The sequence below is a fragment of the Copadichromis virginalis genome, linkage group LG11, assembly GCF_057382275.1.
Source record: "Copadichromis virginalis isolate Kocher_CV1m ecotype Utaka linkage group LG11, C_Virginalis_male_GT1.1, whole genome shotgun sequence".
NCBI classification, from domain to species: Eukaryota; Metazoa; Chordata; class Actinopteri; order Cichliformes; family Cichlidae; genus Copadichromis; species Copadichromis virginalis.
The window spans coordinates 9,894,831-9,912,487 of NC_140628.1; the positions used below are offsets into that span (position 1 = coordinate 9,894,831).

The 17,657-nt window shown below is 41.0% G+C and overlaps 1 protein-coding gene and 1 long non-coding RNA gene across 5 annotated transcripts in view; one reads left to right on the top strand and one right to left on the bottom strand.

Annotated features, from left to right (window-relative positions):
• ptprub (protein tyrosine phosphatase receptor type Ub) overlaps window positions 1-17,657 on the top strand; it is a 196,516-nt gene that overhangs the window by 4,399 nt on the left and 174,460 nt on the right. The window lies entirely within an intron of this gene.
• Window positions 8,858-15,827, bottom strand: LOC146698084 (uncharacterized). The gene is made up of 4 exons (XR_014922982.1): window positions 15,618-15,827; window positions 15,024-15,111; window positions 9,524-9,669; window positions 8,858-9,413 (listed from the first exon to the last, which is right to left on the bottom strand). It is a non-coding gene; the product is annotated as an uncharacterized LOC146698084 (long non-coding RNA).

The following is a 17,657-nucleotide window of genomic DNA, read 5'->3' on the forward strand; positions in this document are numbered from 1 at the left end:
CTCCTGTGCCATTTAGCCTTGCCTTTCTCTGTGTGCCCTCACTGCTTTGTATCTGGTCTCGCCGGCCAGCACAAAGTGCTGAAAGGAACCACTGGGAGGGAAACCTGGCAGATTGGAGATAATTATACATGACACTTATTATCCTGTCGAGGTCTCTTATTGTAAGTGTATTATGAAGGGGCCAGGAATCAGGCCACGGGAGTCCTGAGAAACAACAAGTGGGAAATCCAAAAACAGATTTTCTCCTTTAGAAAAGAATAAACGACCGTGAAACGTAAAGCAACGAGACACTAGAGAAATTAGCATGGCATCTGCTCTCCAGATCATATTTGTATTCAATACTTGCGCGCTGCTATTCTACAGCAAACGTATGAAAAAGAGGCCATGAACTGTTGAGGTGCTCACATCAAGCAGGAATGGGAAAGATTTTCCTTTCTTGCCTTCTTGCTTGCAGAGTGTTGTTAAAAGAAGAGGTGATGCAACACAGAGGTAAACATGCCCCTGTCCAGACTTTCTTTTGGAGCACGTTGCTGGCATCAAATTGAAAATGTACAGCTGATAGTCATGTGCCACTTGCTGTGTACACTTAAATGTAGGGTTTAAATGATTAGCAGATCCTCGCATTCTGTTTTTATTTACACCGCACTACATTTTAGACATTTTTTTAAATAACTGAGTTGCACGTTTGGCCGAAGGCTTGGCTTCTTGTGGATTTCTGAGCTGTGATCGCTGAGGCTCTTCAAATTCAATTTAAATGTATTCTAGTTCTTTGCATAGATTCATAGCCCGCTCATTCTTTTTTTTTTTAATTTGAAAGCTGCACTCTGTGACGTACGCTATGAATGTTTTAGCATATTGATGAAAATTGCATGTGTATGTGTGGTCCCCTGTCATTTTCATATGTGTGCATGTTAACATCACCTCCGTCTCTGCTTGTAAGACCACGAAATCACACGCTGAAGCCTTGACATGCAGCAGGGTCCTGTGTTGCTGAGTGACTGAACTTGCCATGACACTGATGCTAGCATGGGCTTGAGCTGCTGCCACGGTGAGCTCTTCGGGGTTACTGTGACACCTTCCAACACCCTGGAAGAGATGCCAAGAGTTGAGAGATTTACAGTCAGTCGCCTGCCTCGGCCTGTCTCTTCCTTTCCACTCTACAGCCGGAGTGCGGGTCTCTTTGCTCCCTCTGCCAGTTGTTATTAATGTGGTATTGATCTTTCAAACTCTGGGAAGTCCATTTTACTTAAATTTGATCAAAGTGGCATAGCGCCAGTGGCCTGCAAGTTTGATGTAGGAGTGGGAATTAGCTGGTCAGTCAGCGAGGACCTGCATTACGTAAGTACCTACAAAGAGCGGAGTAATGTTAGCCGTATGCGTAGCATACAAGAAAGAGGTAAAAGCCGAAATGCTTTTAAACAGGAAATAGTGAGCTTTTGTTTCACAGGGAAGCTGCATACTGGATCATAAAGGGAAGCTATAAAATATGTAGTCGATGTACTGGTCTGAATTAAAATAGCTGACATGCTCATTATCACTTAAAAGCACATGTTTCACTTGAGTAACGGACATGGAATATTATCATTGAACACAGATTGGCAAGAGTTTATAGCCTGAATAAGAAAAGTGAATAGCTCGAGTGCATGCACATGCAGGTGTGTAATTAGCCGACAAGGAAATAACCAGGGCTCTGAGTTTGCAGCCGTTTCAGTCCCAGTGTTTTCCTCCCCAAGGCAGTGCCTTCCCAACTGCAGAAATTGGGTCTGCAAGACTGATGCTGCAAGTGCCGCTCCTTATCCCCCTGCCCAGAGAAAAGAAAGCCTCCTGAGCAGTTTAAAATTAGCCCGCTGGCCGTGTTTCAGTTCTTTACCTTTCTCTGTGTCAACAAAATTTCCTGCCAGAATCTTCAGGCCCTCTGAGTTGGTGTATGCGGTGTGTAACAAATGCTGCTGGAATCAAAGTTCAGAATTAGGACGGGATTGTGGAGTCGAGATCTGACCTATTGTTCGGCTTCTTTTTTAGTCCTTTGCATATGAAACAGTCAGCGAAATATGAGCCCCTGACACTCCTCTAAAAGTCAAAACACTCTCTTCAGGACATTTTTCTCCCTGTAATAGATGCAGAATTTAGTTGCCTTTGTGCCATGAGACCTGCTCTCAAGGGGAGGCAGGGAAGTGGTATTTCTGGTTTGACCAGTTCCTTCCAGCAAAGAAATATCCTCACGCAGACCCAGGGATGAACCTGAACACTTATCACCCTGATGCATCCCACACTTATTAGACTGACAATCTTTCATATAAACTTTATTAGCACAGTGGAAATTGAAGAGCGTTAAAGTGTAACAGAGCGTGGATAATGTCTACTGTGCTGATTTAAAAGAGCGCAGCATTCAAGGCTCGCCCTGCATGAAATCTATAACTAAAACTGAGATCTTTTAAAAAAAGGCAATAACTTCTCAGTTATAGCTTCTGCATTACATGATTGAAGATTCCCTGCAGCACAGTCTCATGGCACGGGGTGACACTCAGCTGTGACAGCTGCCACTGCTGGTGGGTTATGGGTAGGTCATGGCAGCTGGGGTAGCACAGGTGCCAGCTGGCAGGAAGTCACTTAGCGGAGGGATTTTGAACCTGTTGATGTCATATAACAAGTTTACAGTACTTTTGATTTGATTTTGATTTATTGATTTATTGATTAGCATTCAAATATCTCAGTGAAGACAGAATAAAGATTACCACAAAGCAAGAAAGCACGAGACAAGGCTAATCAAAAGGTATTGGCTGAAGCATTTGCTTATTACGCCAACCCTTTTAACAAAAGATCTTTTTGCATGCAGCTCCTGTACACAGGGCTCGAAGCAAAGAATAAAACAAAGCAAAAACAAACAAACAAACAAACAAACAAACAAACAAAAAAAACCAAAAAAAAACTTTCCACCTTAGATAAGTAACTACATCAAAGCAAAACAATCAAGAGTTTCAGTATTATTATTTTTGCTCTTTTCATTCTTGATTTATATATTTTTCTAATACTCTATTTTTAAACATGTTTTTAAACAAGGAAAATGAACTACACCTTTTTAAATCACTGTCATAACTATTCCACAGGTTAACTCCTCTAACAGAAACACATCTCTGCTTTATATTTGTCCTTATCTTGTTTTGTTTTTTTAAAGAAATCTGTTCCCCTTAAGTCATATTGACTCTCTCTGACTTTGAACAGCTTCTGAGTACTGGGGCAAAGCAAGTTATTTTGTGCTTTATACATTATCTGTGCCATTTTATATTCAACTAAATCATAAAATTTCAGGGTATTCAGATTAATAAACAAAATGTTAGTTGGTTCTATATAGTTTGATTGGTTTATAATTCTTATAGCTCTTTTTTGTAATTTGAAAATAGGAAGAGTGTTTGTTTTATATGCATTACCCCATATCTCCAGACAATAAGTCATATATGGAAGCAACAGAGTACAATAAAGTGTGTATAATGTTTTTTTGTTCAGGACATGCTTTGTTTTATAGAGAATAGCAATGGTTTTTGACATTTTTGTTTTCACATGGTTTATATGAGACTTCCAACTCAGCTTATCATCAATCATCACTCCAAGAAATTTATTTTCGTACACTCTTTCAATTTCAATTCCATTAACCCTGATTTTAGATACATTTTTCATTTGTCTAGTGCCAAAAAAAATCAATTTTGTTTTCTTTATATTTAACGATAACTTATTTACATCAAACCAGTTTTTTAATATATTTAACTCCTTTTCCGCTGTAGTCAGAAGCTGTTCTAGGTTTTTACCTGAGCAATACAGAGTGGTATCATCAGCAAACAATACACATTTTAACAGTTTGGAAACATTACATATGTCATTTATATATAATATGAATAATTTAGGGACCAGCACAGAGCTCTTGATTTAAGATACAATTAACATGTGATGATGTTGACTAACCAACCAATTCTGGGGCTTAAAATACTGATATTTTTTCAAAGTTGCTGACATATAAATAAGATCTAGTTTAGTGCTGAATCAGTATTAGATGATGAGACATTCGTAGTATGATTGTCCTGTGACGTGTATATATATTTCTAAAAAAAGAAACAGCTATTAAAAATAGTTCTAATAGGCCTAAAAAAGTACTACGCCTTTTAGGAGTATTAAAAATATTAGTGGAATTGCACAACAAAGTCACAATAAAATGAATGAACTATACTCAAAGTATCCCCCTCCAACATGTTTTTATCAGTCATTTTAAATGGCTCCATATAGATCCATCTAGTGACCTTAAAGAAGAGGTCAGAGGTCAAATGTAACATGATATTTTAAGTCTTTATACACTACTTTATATATTTTGAGAGTACACATCGCACCACAGAATCATAGTTTCTAAGGCTTTTTTGTCAATTTTTGACCAACAAATAATTAAGTTTACCTTGAAGATCTTGGTGGGTGTAAGCCAAATTGTAATGGTTTGTTAACACGACGTTACCCTCCACCCCCTACACAGTTTTATATTCTGATCACTCAAAAATGTTTAAGCTATCTTATTCACAGACAGAATGACACACATGCAAACGCTAAAGCACAACTTGGGGGAAGGTAACGAAAACGAAACGCGGTGGTAAACAAAGTGAATTTGTTGAAACAGGTGATTTGTCATAGATGCTAGGGGGAACCTCCACCTGTTTAACTTTCCTGCAAAGGTAGCTGTGAAAGCAGAGCCAGTGGCAGCTTGTCTAGTAAGCTAGTCTCCTATCGGGCTCCTGTCAAAGACCAGAGGTTTATCCACAATGCACATGTGCAAACAACCAGACAAAGCTGCTGCTCCCTTAAGCTCAAGACATGGTTAATGTGACACAAACATACCCATGATAAATGACACGTGTGTGTGTGCGCGTGATGTCCACCTTCTAGTCTTTTCTCTTTAAAGGCCTCACTGTGTTATAAACTAATTCAATAATTATAAGCCATAGGTAATCTTTCAGAGCTTTAAAGATATCTCAGCAGCCAGAACCAAAACAAAACTGGACTTTATTTTGGTTCTTGCTCGAGGAGTTTGTGCAGCTACACAGCAGCCATGGTAAGAAGTATGAGCAGGAGTGCAGGAGCAGTCATTTTGGAGGTGGCAAGACTTTACAGCACACAGGAGGCTCTGGAAAGATGGCACCTCATCCTCCTCTGAGGACTCTCAGGTTGACATGGAGGAGGCTTCAGAGGTGGAAACAGACCAGCTGGAGTCCAACTCTAAATCATCTGATTGGAGGGTGGGTGGAGAAGAGACGGTTGAAGCAGTGAAAGGATGGACTTCTCAACGTTTTGGTCATCCCCATATTTTTGTCTTCCACATAGAGTGCAAGGCTCTGCTACGTCCCAGCAGCCAGAGGTTTGATCCCAGTGGAATCACAGAGGAACTGCATACTCATGTAGAGATGTGCATTTTGTGTTTACAGGCCAAATAATAAATCAATTCAAATCTGCAGGGTGCTGCTCCCAACCTGTCTCATCAGCAAATATAAGGGCAGTGTGACTTTTGCATGGACAGAAAGAGAAGAGCTGGCAGCACCATGTAGGAGCATGCATGTAGCTCCACCTCAGCTAGAGTCCCTCTTCTTTAAAGGGTCAAAATCTAAAAACTATAATTAATATTTGATATTTATAGTTCATACTGAAGTAGTTTTTTTTTTTTAAATGAGCCATTTAAAGTGGAAATATAATATTTATACAGCAGTTTTTGTCCTTGGGCTGAAAAGAGTCTGGATTAAGGGATAATTTCATTTTTTATTGTGCTTAGTTAGGTTTTGAGAACCAAAACTATTGGGTTAGTGTTAAGGACAAAGAAAAAACCTGCTTTGGTTCAAATACTCTCTGTCCTAACATTAACCCTGCACACAGAGAAATGAGTTAACTGTACACAGTGCACTGACCTGTGACCGAGCCTTTATAGGCTGGAGTGAGAAAAAATGTTAAGGGTTCTTTTTGAGGAGTTTAAATTAAATAACTATTAGAAATTCTAGTTGAAGTGAAAATACACCCAAACTGGGGTTGGATGGTTTTATCACTAATGTGGCTGTTGCTTGCAGTTTCATCATAGGTCCATGTGAGGAACGTTGCACGCTACTCCTCCAGATTCGTAATTTTTCTTATTTTTGTAGAGTTCATGCAGTCCTCGTTCTCCTCTGGACTGCGGGTGTGAGTACCAGTTTCAGTTTTGAATTTAAACAAATGCAGTGAGTCTGCAGAATATGGCAACGTGCTGTGATACGCTAGCAGATGTGTCGGCTTCTAACCGCTCGATGGGTTGAAAAGCTTTTGTCAAGTGATGTTAGTAAAGAGAGTTTGGGAACTCAGCCAGCCTTGAAAGCTTTGTTCTGACTTAGGTGTTGAAGTGAGACAGAGCAAAAGCAGAGGGTATTGATTTCTCAAACACAGCTTGTCACAGTCAGCCTATTGTCTTCTTCCTCTTGAAACTCTCCTTTCGATCCTACATGACCTCCCGTCACAATACTTCTCACTTTGACACGCCGCTTTTTCAGCAGTTGCTCAAGGGATTGTGACAACCCAAATATATATATGTATAAGTCTTTTGCACCTTATCTGATAGGCTTCTATAGTTTCATGAGCAAGTTCAGGATTTGCCTCTCTACCATTTTCCGTGTGGCCTGATCTGCAGTGTGCACATTCAAACCATTCATTAGCAGCCAATTCATAGAAAACAGTATCTATTATTCATTTTCTGTGGCAGGATGGTATAATTGCCCAAAGGCAAAAACATGATCTGTATTTGCTATCCAGTGCATTAAGACAGCATGCGAGTCACTTCTTCAAGGACACTAATGAAGAGAGAGAGAGAGAGCTCCTGACCAAGAAAATATTTGCCCTTTATCCTCAGTTTGCGGTGCTCCTATTGTGTTGCTCAGAAATAGGTGCAAGATTAATGTCTGCACAGTGCTTTGATGTTTAGGTCTTTTTATGCAGACATATAAAAAAGCTGGTCATCTTCTTACCTGAATTCCAAGTAGGGTAGCCCTGGCAAACGTGCCCTCAGGGCTCTCAGGACCGCTGCAGAGGGCCTTCCAGGGTCCTCCCGGGCAAGTGATTTCTTAGCTGCCCGATGTTCCTGAGACACGGCTCATCGAGTGGTTTGAAAAGCCTTTGTTTGTACCTTTTCCTTGCTGTCTGACTTGTGTGCCAACTGACATGAGGCGGGCAGTGGGAAGGTAATTGCCCCATGAGAAGAGGAACTTATTGATAGGCTGAAGTGGGCAATGGCATGACAGTGCCATTCTGTACACTTGATATCTGCAGAAATGCTTGTCTGTCATACAGTAGAAGAATTGAATTTCCTGTTGTTCTTTTTTTTTTTAGAATAGAGGGTGCCATTAGAAGTAACGTGGAAGAGTCACTGAATCAAATTGGAGATTTATATAACATTATGCTATAGTTTATAGATTGCTATTATATAATATTTGAGTTTCTAAAATATACTTCAATGGTAGAAAACGACTGACTGCATCCCTGTGAAGTGAGCTGCTGCAAAGGCGCCGACTCACAGGGCCCGTGCATGCCCTGTGGATCCAGAATTCAGCGCTTTTATTGTTGGTTTTGGCATTTTGATATGAATGGCAGACGTCTAGCGAAGGACCTGGAAGGGCTAATATGGATGGAATGCTTTCATGGTATTTTCAAATAGCCTGGACCTACCGCAGCCAAAGGCAGAGCACCGTTTGCGTGTCTCACATTAGCACAAAAGCCAAAAAAATATGCAAGAATGCCCAGTGAGCCCACTGTATTTGCTTAATTCTAAACCACAAACAGAAGATTGTAATTATTGCTTGGCCCTTCAGTGTGTGGCTGTTTGCATGCGCGCTGGCCGCGTGTGTGTTTTGCGTATGTGGCAGAGCCAGAGTGGTGATTGTTCCCACCTGATTATATGTAAATATTTGCTGAACTCCTTTGGCCATTTTGAACTTCCATAAATCACAGCCTTGTGGATTATTATGGCGCTTTTGTTTGTTTTATTCTTCCACGGAGTGAAAATGCTAATGAAAAAAATTAGCATACCGTTCTTAGGACACACTGTTGTGATGATAAATGCATTGCACAGCAAAGATCAAAAAGCCAGGCTTTGCTATAGGAACGGGCTTTGTAGCCATTCTGTGTTTATAGAGTAGCCGGAGTGCACAGTGTGTCAGAGACCTCAGAGCAGGTCGGCCCTGGCCTTTGTCTGTTCGGACAGCCAGGGTAATTAAGAATCAGCTTAGTTCGGGATTATTGCTAGAAGCAGGCTGATCACAGGAGACAGGAGAAAAAGCATTAGGAGAATAGTGGTTAATATGGGTATTACCCTTCTTAGCACTGCTATCATGTGACAGTGAGACGACTGACAAAGGAACCCTGTTGATACTGAGATCCCTTGCCCTGTGCTAATAGGCTTTACTGCAGATTGCTTTGTTTACCCACAGTGTGCAGCACTCCACCTTCCCGCTTTATCTTTCTTCTATGCCCATTCAAACTTTATAGAATTTGTCTCAACCTAATTAGAAAATGGTAATGTTTTGCTGTACACCTCCCTGAGGTATTTAAGCAATGTTCCGATGTGTTTGCCTAACACCAGCGCCTCTAAAACGGAAGATGCATGACTGTTTGTCTCTCTCTCACACACATAAACACAGTTTTTGAGATATTTTTGTGGAATGTAATTAATGTTCTCATTAACAGTGTGAGCAAGCTGTAAGGCGGGACTAAAAGTCTGATACCACTGGGTCCTGGCCCTCCTCTGCTTTATGAAACATGGCTGCTGAAATGGATAGCCTGCGTCTGGCATGTGAAACAAAGAGTGGTATGACAGCCACTTTGTTGTTAGTCCAGCTTTTTATTGTGCAGAGGTAACCCAATGCCTGTAGCCTCTGCACCACCTCCATAAGTGAAGCCATTTGTTGCCCTTTAGAAAGGATATGGAAGCAGGCCAGTGTGAATAATAACAATGTAGAGGGAAGATTTATCCAAACACGAAAAGGTTACATCAAATGAACCACCTAATTTATCGCATTACTCTTATTTACAATGAACTTTGCTGGTATCAGCTGCTTGCGCATTAGAAAACATTGCTGCAGGTGCATAGCTGGCAGAATTATCAGTGCATGACATGACACAACAATGCTTTGTTTTGACCTTATTGAGAAGGGAGCAGGGAATTGTTTTCCACAGTCTTTAAGAGCTAATCCCATCAGAGGGACTGCACAGCATGGAGGCCTAACTGAGATAGTGCTGCCAGAACAAGAGGGAGACAGGAATGTGTTTGTCTGGCTAACATGGCACAAGCAAAGGAAGAAAACTCCTCCCAAACAACTTGACTTCTTAATTCCTCTTCCTGAGTCACGACTAGGGCAAATGTCTCATTCTGTGAGCTGTATGGGTCAATAAAAACAGGAGACAACTTTAGATTTGGATTCGGCAGCAGCTTTTGTAGATGCATTGGTGAACTTTCAATATAGCAGATGAATTAACTAGGTTTTACCTCTAGAGCAAGGTTTCTCACTTCACTGGTTGTCTGCTGGCTTGGTTGGGCACATGTACCCCTGGGGGAACAGGCTCATTCAGTGCCGAGGCCATGGAACTGAGGATTTATCCCAGTCCAGTGAGTCCCTGTGGCGCCACAAGCTCCTGTTGAAGGATTTAAGATTGGTCTGTACGTCTGTCTTTTTTCCACAGATAGGAAAGAATTTTTTTTCTCCCAAGTTGTAATAAAATGTGTCTGGTTGATACGTTCTGTTTGAACTTTATAAAAGGAGAAGTGTGGGTGAAAGGCTAAGAAAGATTGAAGGGGAGTTTTATTGAGTTTTTCACAAGTTCGAACAGTATTGAATGTTCTTACCTAACAGCTGCACAAAACGTGTCTAGAAACATCTGTAGTAGTTTCTGCTAAAAGAAAGATGTAGGAGCTATACATAAAGGCTTATTGAGGGTTAAGTAAAGGTTTTATTAGGGTTGTAGTCAACCAAAGAAAATCTTGGATGACAGAAATCTTACTTATCTTCTACTGGTCATGTGAGGTGACGAGTTCCCAAAATCTGTCTTTAGTCTGTGGAGCGCACGTAAATAGACATGAAACTCTAGTATTTGCAGAAGATGAAATCATTTTAAACCTTTAATTTTAAAGGGGAATCTATTGTACGTTTAGATTGGCTTAATTGTAGCTCCAGCTAGATAAATGCTAGAACTGGCAACTGGACAAGGGTACCATTATAAACCCACTACGAAAGGATGACTGATTTATCAGCCAATATTGGTTATCTACCATTTATTGGTATCAACATTTACTAAAGTAGAGATGAGAGAAACACCCTTCAATAGTTCTAAGTGTTGACGTTTTATATAGGTTTTTTATAGTCTACTTCCATGTTACCATTTGGTGCTTGGAACGCCACAAACACACCTACTAGCTGAATGTTTAATACAAAATTTTAGGGAAATCTGTTGTTGTTTCATGGTATTGTAACAGTTGCTACTGTGGCTGTTGTAATACAGTGTATCACCACACGGTGGCGCCTCTCATTCCCCTTTTTAAAAAAATTCTTCTTCGTTATATCTCTGTAATAGATTCCTCCACGTGTATGTGGACTAGTGTCCTCTCCAGTAACGTGCCGTAAAGCTGGGAGTTTTATTTTTGATATGTAAAATAAATAAGTACTTGTGGAAAGTTACAAGTTGTTGCTCATTGCTGTCCACCTGCACACCTCCGTGGCTGGCTTTATCTCCACCGCACGTTACAGTACGCTGGGCCATATTACACCTTTCACGGTAATACTGGTAAAATGTTAGGCAATGATAAGAAAATGAAATATCGCTATAGAATATGGGTAAAACGCGCTGCACGCCTTATGACAAAAGTAGCAAACGGTGGGGGGAACTAACTAATGAACTAAACTAATATAAACAGCTGCTTGTTTAAGTGAAAATAAATTGATGGGTATTTTTTTGCACTAATAAAGTTGTGGAGTTTTTGTCTCACCATCATCAATTATAATTGACGATATAGTTATATTGTTATTGCAAATTTTCAAATATATATTGTGATAAATATTTTTTGGCCATATTGCCCTGCCCATTGACCGATATATTGGAACGTCAGATTTTTGGATTGCGAAATATCCGTGTTGGTATGGGTCTTAAAAACCCTATATTGGTTGGGCTGTATATTAGAGCCATCATACTGAAATATACCATGTCTAATATGTTAACAATCGAAACAATGTGAATTTTAGCAGATAGTTTTAGCACAGACAAATTCGTTTAGTGTTTCTGAGGATTTGACTTGTTGTAGTTGAGCTTTGATATGTAAAGTTTAAACTGGCCTTTTTGATCATTTGTTTTAACGAAGGGCGGTCCCAGTGAGAACTTCTTTGACATGCCACCAATTAGTCTGGAGTCGCGTCTGAGTAGAAGTTCAGAAAATGAAAACATTAGTTAAACTCCCACAACATGGACTCCAGTCCTCAGTTGTGAAAACATAAGGGTTTCTTTCACAGCGACTCTGTTTCTACTGCTGCCAAAAATAATAATCAAAAAAGGATCAGAGGCTATTGATGTAGCGCTTTTCTTTTATGAAAGTGACACCGGTGGCTGCAAGACGAACGAGCTTGGAGAATTTAGTCAAATAGAGACCGTATTGACCAGACCGGCCCTGATGTTTACATGTTCTTATTGATCCAGTTATAATAATTTGGCCGGTTATTATCTTGAACTTGTTTGATTTTAATAAGTTGCGAGGAAATGAAAAGACAGAGCTCCACATGCTCACCAACGTAGTCAACAGAGGGAAGCCATGTTAAGTATTCTTCACAAAAATAAACCAACAAGCAACATTAAGGCTAAAGGTTTCACATGGCTCGCATAGCTCGTTTCAGTGAGCGTAGGTTACCGCTTCGTGCTTAAAGCTGGCATCTGTTTGTTTTACTGGGAGACTTCTATTGTAAAGCAGCTGCCGAAAGTGGTGAGTCTGAATTACTGGAAGACATACATGGAAAACATCTGCTTTCTCACAGCTGGTGCCTGCTGCTCTTTTGCTGCGGCCATGTTTAGTCACAGCGATTCAATGTGCTTCTTTTTTTAGGGATGCCTTGGTCATAAACATTTATATATAGGCTTTTAATATAAATACAACTAATAAATTGATAGCGTCTTGATTGCTTTCCATATGGCTGTGGTAACGTGATGTGAAAATTCCTGTAAAACTGTCACGAGTCTCAAATAATCCCTAAACTTGGGCTGGTTCTGCAATGCTCGTAACAAACTGAACATGAAGTAAAACTAGATTTCACTGAGCTTTCTAAAAGACATATCCTCGGATCAGTCACATCTCTTGCGGTGCCAAGGTGCTTTTCTGTTCTTGATTTCGCTTCTTTCTCTCATCATTCCCTCTGCATTTCTCACAAGGCTCTGTGTTTTCTCTCCATCTTTGCCCTTGTCCTCTCAGCCTTAGGGCTTCTCGGGGATCCACAGTACGCTCAGTGTTTCTGGGAAGGGTTCAGTATTCTAGGCAGAGTGAACGTGAGCTCAAAGCAGACCCGTCTTTATGTGTGTGTGTGTGTCTATGTGTGTGTGTGTGTGTCTGCCTGTCTCCCCAGGCACTCATTAAGCTGGTGTGTGAAGGTGTGTGTTTCCGGAGGCTGTTGGGAGAAACATGCGTGCATGTCGAGGTTAAAAGACCGCCGACAGAGACATAATTTCCTATCCTGGGGTGATGGGAGAAGGTAACTTCATTAGCCAGTCCCCGCTATGCAGATTAACTTGATTATACTAACCAAGTCTTGATGGCGACAGTGGCGCAGAGTAAAATTGTCACACCTAGAACTAAAATCTGTGCATGTTTTTTTTAATAGGATTAGCTGTGTATGCATCTGTGTGCATGAGCTTGCATCTCTGGATGCCATGAAGGGAGGCAGGGAAGGAGGGGCGGTTAATGCACCTGGGTCATGTGGTTGCTCTGTAATTTAAAAAAGTGAATCATCCTCAGGTAATGAGCAGGTGCCTGTTTAAAAAGCTCCTCTCAGTAATTTGGCTGATGTCAGGCCTGTGGTAATGGCTGCCTCTGTGTGTTTTAAGACTTTAGATGCTCATTGGTTGTTTTTGTCATTCTGTACCGCCTACTTTTTTGTTCCATTGGTTTTAAAAACATATCTTATGTAGCTAATATGTCCAAACATTTGCAGTCATGCAAGGCGTGCCCTTTTGTTACCCGGAGGGCAAACAGCATTAACCTCTTTTAACCTGAATTGATCCGCAGCACTTCTTACATTCACTCGCTTCATTAGTTGATGAGACTGGTGCTGGTTTACATATACAGTGCTGGGAAAAGTATTTGCCCTCTTCTTGATTTCATATTTTTTGCACATTTGTCACAGCTAAATGTTTCAGATTATCACACAAATATTGATATAAGACAAAGGTGAGTGAATACTAAGTTTCGTTTTTAAATGATGATTTCCTTTGTTGAGGGAAAAACGCAGCCCTGTGTAAAAGTAATTCCGTACCACTTGTTAAATCATAACCTAAGCATATTTTTTGCAGAACTGGCTTTATTTTCAATGATCACATGTGAGCCTGATCAGGAACACCCATGAATAGTACCTGTCTGACAAAGTGTAGGCTAAAAGATCTCAAAAACCAACACATCATGCCAAGAAACCCAGGAACAGCTGGGAAGTAATTGACATCTATTAGTCTTCAAAGGGTTACAAAGCCATTTTTAAGGTTTTGGGACTCCAGCAACAGTGAGAGCCATTAAACACTAGTGGAGAAAACTTGAAACAAAATGGTTAACCTTCCCAGGAGTGCTGGCCTACCAGAAATACTCCAAGAGCACATTGACGACTCATTCAGGAGGTCACTGAAGAACTCCAAACAACATCTACAGAACTGAGGGCCTCTCTTAAATCAGTTAAGGTCAGAGTTTATGATTCAACAATGAGAAAGAGACTTGAATAAAATTGTCATCCATGGGAGAGTCCAAGACAAAAACCACTCTTGATTAAAAAAGAACAAAAAGGCTCGTCTCATATTTGCCAGAAAACATCTTGATCCCCAAGACTTTTGGGAATATATTCTGTGGACTGACGAGACAAAAGTTTGATCCCTGTTACATTTGGAGGAAAGCAGTAAATCTGATTGGTGCTTTGGCATGACCTTTAAAGGGTTTGAAGAGTATGAAGGTCCTGTTTATGTGCCTAGATTTAAACAATTCTGCAAAGAAGAGCAGCCTAGAACTCTTCCCCAGTAATGTGAAAGACTCATCGTCAGTTATTGCAAACACCTGATTGCAGCTCTTGCTGCTAGTGGTGATAAATCAAGTTATTAGATTTGGGTGACCCCATTCCTTTAATAAATAAAATCATCATTTAAAAACTGCATTTAGTATTTTCTCTGATTATCTAATATTAAAATTTGTTTGATTTGAAACATAGACGTCTTACATATATGCAAAAATATTTTCACCTTCCTGTATGTCAGCGTACTCTGTGCTCCAAAGGTGTCCTTTGGGGACCAGAGTTAGCGAGATAGGTTTGCATCATTCACAGGAAGCAGTTCCAGTCACTTTATGGCCACTTTTGCGGCCCAGTTCCTTCCACTTTCCATCAGATGTGAGTGACTGGATAACAGAGGAATTTTGTTCCTTGAGGCATGTTAGATTACAGCTGTCTAAGCCATCCACATGAAGCCATGTGCTTCAGATTAAACACTTTAAATCTCTTGAGGGAGCTGCAGCGACGGCCACTTTCATGAATTGTCCTGTGATGCATTATAATAGCTTTGTGTCTGCACTCACCTGTTGATTTTTCTTTTTTTGTAAATGTGTATATATTGTACAAATTCTGTATTCTCCTTGCACACACCACTATAATATAACATTCATAAGCAAGGCTTTTGGGCCGGTCCAGACTGAAAAGTAAGCCCTCTGTCAGACTCCCAGTGAGGCTGTTTTTTGTGACCTACAAATGCTTGAGAAAGCACACACACACCTTCACATACACATGTTCGGGCTTGTTGGCTCCCCAGTCATGTATCCTGGTCAAGGTGAAGAGGGTGGGGGGGCGGGGGCAGGTAGAGCTGTAAAAATGCAGACACATGGAGATGAGAGGAGGGAACGAGGGACAGATCTCACACATCCTGCCGACAGCCGCCCTGGTGTTGTCAGTCTAAAGCTGACGGGCCAGAATCTGTGGGAAATGGGGAAAACTGAGCTGACTGCAACCTCTGGCTTTAAAGTCACAAAACACAGCACCCATGAAAATGAAGTCATTCTGGCAAAGGGTGTTTTGATGCAGATTATTCTTTCTGCTCAGCTACCGCAGATCCTGCAGGGTAAACGAGGACATGGACACGTATATGTTTACAAGCGCAGATTATAATTTCGGGAAAATTACAGCTTTCGAATTCCTCCTGTCATTTCCACTATCGTGACGCTGTGTGTGGCACCGTGCTGCAGGAGAGCCGCCAGGCACCAGCAAACCCAGACAAAGACAGTCAGTCAGGTAGATCATTAGTGGTTTTAGCAACATGAAAGCTCATAACACACTATGTTATGTTATTATCTCAGCAGCCACGGTACTCACATTGTTTTGGCCTTTAGCAATATGTAGGGTGGAGAGCTTCCTGTTTGCCGTGCCACCTTTTAAGGGAGTGGAATTAGCTGTGTATGTGGAGACTAACTGCCCTCTTTCCTTGGCCTTTGATAAAATCCTCCACATCCATGCCTTGCAACTGGAAACCAAGCGAGGAATGGTCACATGATCGAGATGGCTGTTTCTGCTGCCTGCAAATAAGGTCGTATTAGCAGAGCAGGGCAGGGGCATAGAGGGTTTTTACAGCAGATTGGACACATGGCCTTTTGGCTTGTCTGGTTACTGGACCCTCAGATAGAGATATGTGATACTAGGCTTGGGTAACACGAGGATATATTGTAGAGTGTGAAGGCTGAAACCATTTTAAGGCCGTTCATGAAGAGTTTAGTGGCCAGAAGTGTTTTAGTTGTGTTGAAATGATAAAATTGACGGCTTTGATGATATTTCCTAAAAAATAATTATAAATCAATCTCTTGTTCTAGCTTTTTTTCTGATTCAGTGATTGAACAAGTGTTATCTGTTACAAAGCCTGTCTTCATACACATACAGTAATAGAAACTTGCCTGCTGCCGTGACTGTTCTGGGGTACAAAGGGGTTAAAACAGGGTATAATTTGGAGTGTGGAGATGTTTACCAAGAACGATCAGGATAGGATAGTCCAGCAAATGTTCAAACATAGGATAAAAAATGGACCTCTCAAAACAGCAGCTATGCCCATCTTTTATTTACAGTATATACACATACAGTTAAATGAACTCTGTGCTCATGCCTTCTAATGATTTATTATCTCTTCATATATAAACTATAGCAAATACAAAACTAACAGGTCCCATTTATTATATTAATAGGCAAATTAGTAGTTTGGAAACACTTGTCACTTTTTAGACACAGGCTAAACATAACAGATGAAACAAGACACAGACGGACCCAGTAAACATCCCCTAAAACCTGCTGAAAACCACCAAAGCTTGTAATTAATTTTCTGTTCATTTCGAAAATAAAAAATTAGAAGAGGCTCTGCGTGAAGCAAAAAGCAGAAAGTATATCTGGTTATTCTGTCCTAAAATGACATTTTATGACATCACTAAAATACAAAAGCATGCATGCACACTATAAATCTAAATTCCCAGTCTCCTTCTGTCTTTTCTCTGTCTTTCACACACATTGAGGTGTAAAGAAAGCTGTTATCTTTGCAACGGTGCAGCACACCTCATTTGTGCTCTGACAGTGCGACGTCTGCAGTTTGCACCCAGAGGAGCAGGATTAGTATGAAGATATCGTGGAGTGTTCCTTTAGTATCTGCCAGAGGTTTCACAGCTGCACTGTGCTTTCCTCAGTCAGTGTCATTGCTTCCTTTAACTCTCTTCTCGCCCCAGCGTGCTCAGGAGACGTCATTCTTACCTTGAGCACGGGGGGTTAGAAGAGGCGGTAATGCTATTATGAGTCGTTAAGCTGCGGCTCTGTTTGTCATACTTTTCCTTCACGCCGCGCTCCATTCACGTCTCGATCGACCCGATCCACCCGTTTGACACCGTTCCACCCCCCACGCAACCTGAGGCTACATGTTCACAGGGGGCCTCTATTTACTTTTTTTTTCCTCCACATTATTTTCAGATGTGCTATGGCATGTTCTTGGCAGCGCCGAGAACTTTGCATGTCTTTAGCGCCCATGGCGTAGAGCGCTGGAAGTTGAAAATGTTTTATTTTTCTCAGCATGCCACGCTTCAGACGAGTTTTGGGGAGTCGTGCTGCTATTGCAGCGACCGGCGCGTTTCATATGCATGTGTTTAGTGCTGCTGGAGCTGAAAAAGAAGTGCTTGGTAGGCACAAGTGTATCTCAGATTTCTCTCTGGTCTCGCTCTGCCCTTTCTGCAGCTTTCCTTTCCCCTGTTGGCTTCTCGTTTTTTTTTTTTTTTAAATCTCTTTAGCCCGTTCCCTCTCTTTTTACTCCTCCTGCTGCCCCTCCCTCTACTTTTACCCCTCTTTGTGTACCCCTTTCTCGCCCTCTGCTCATATTTTCCCTGTCTGTGT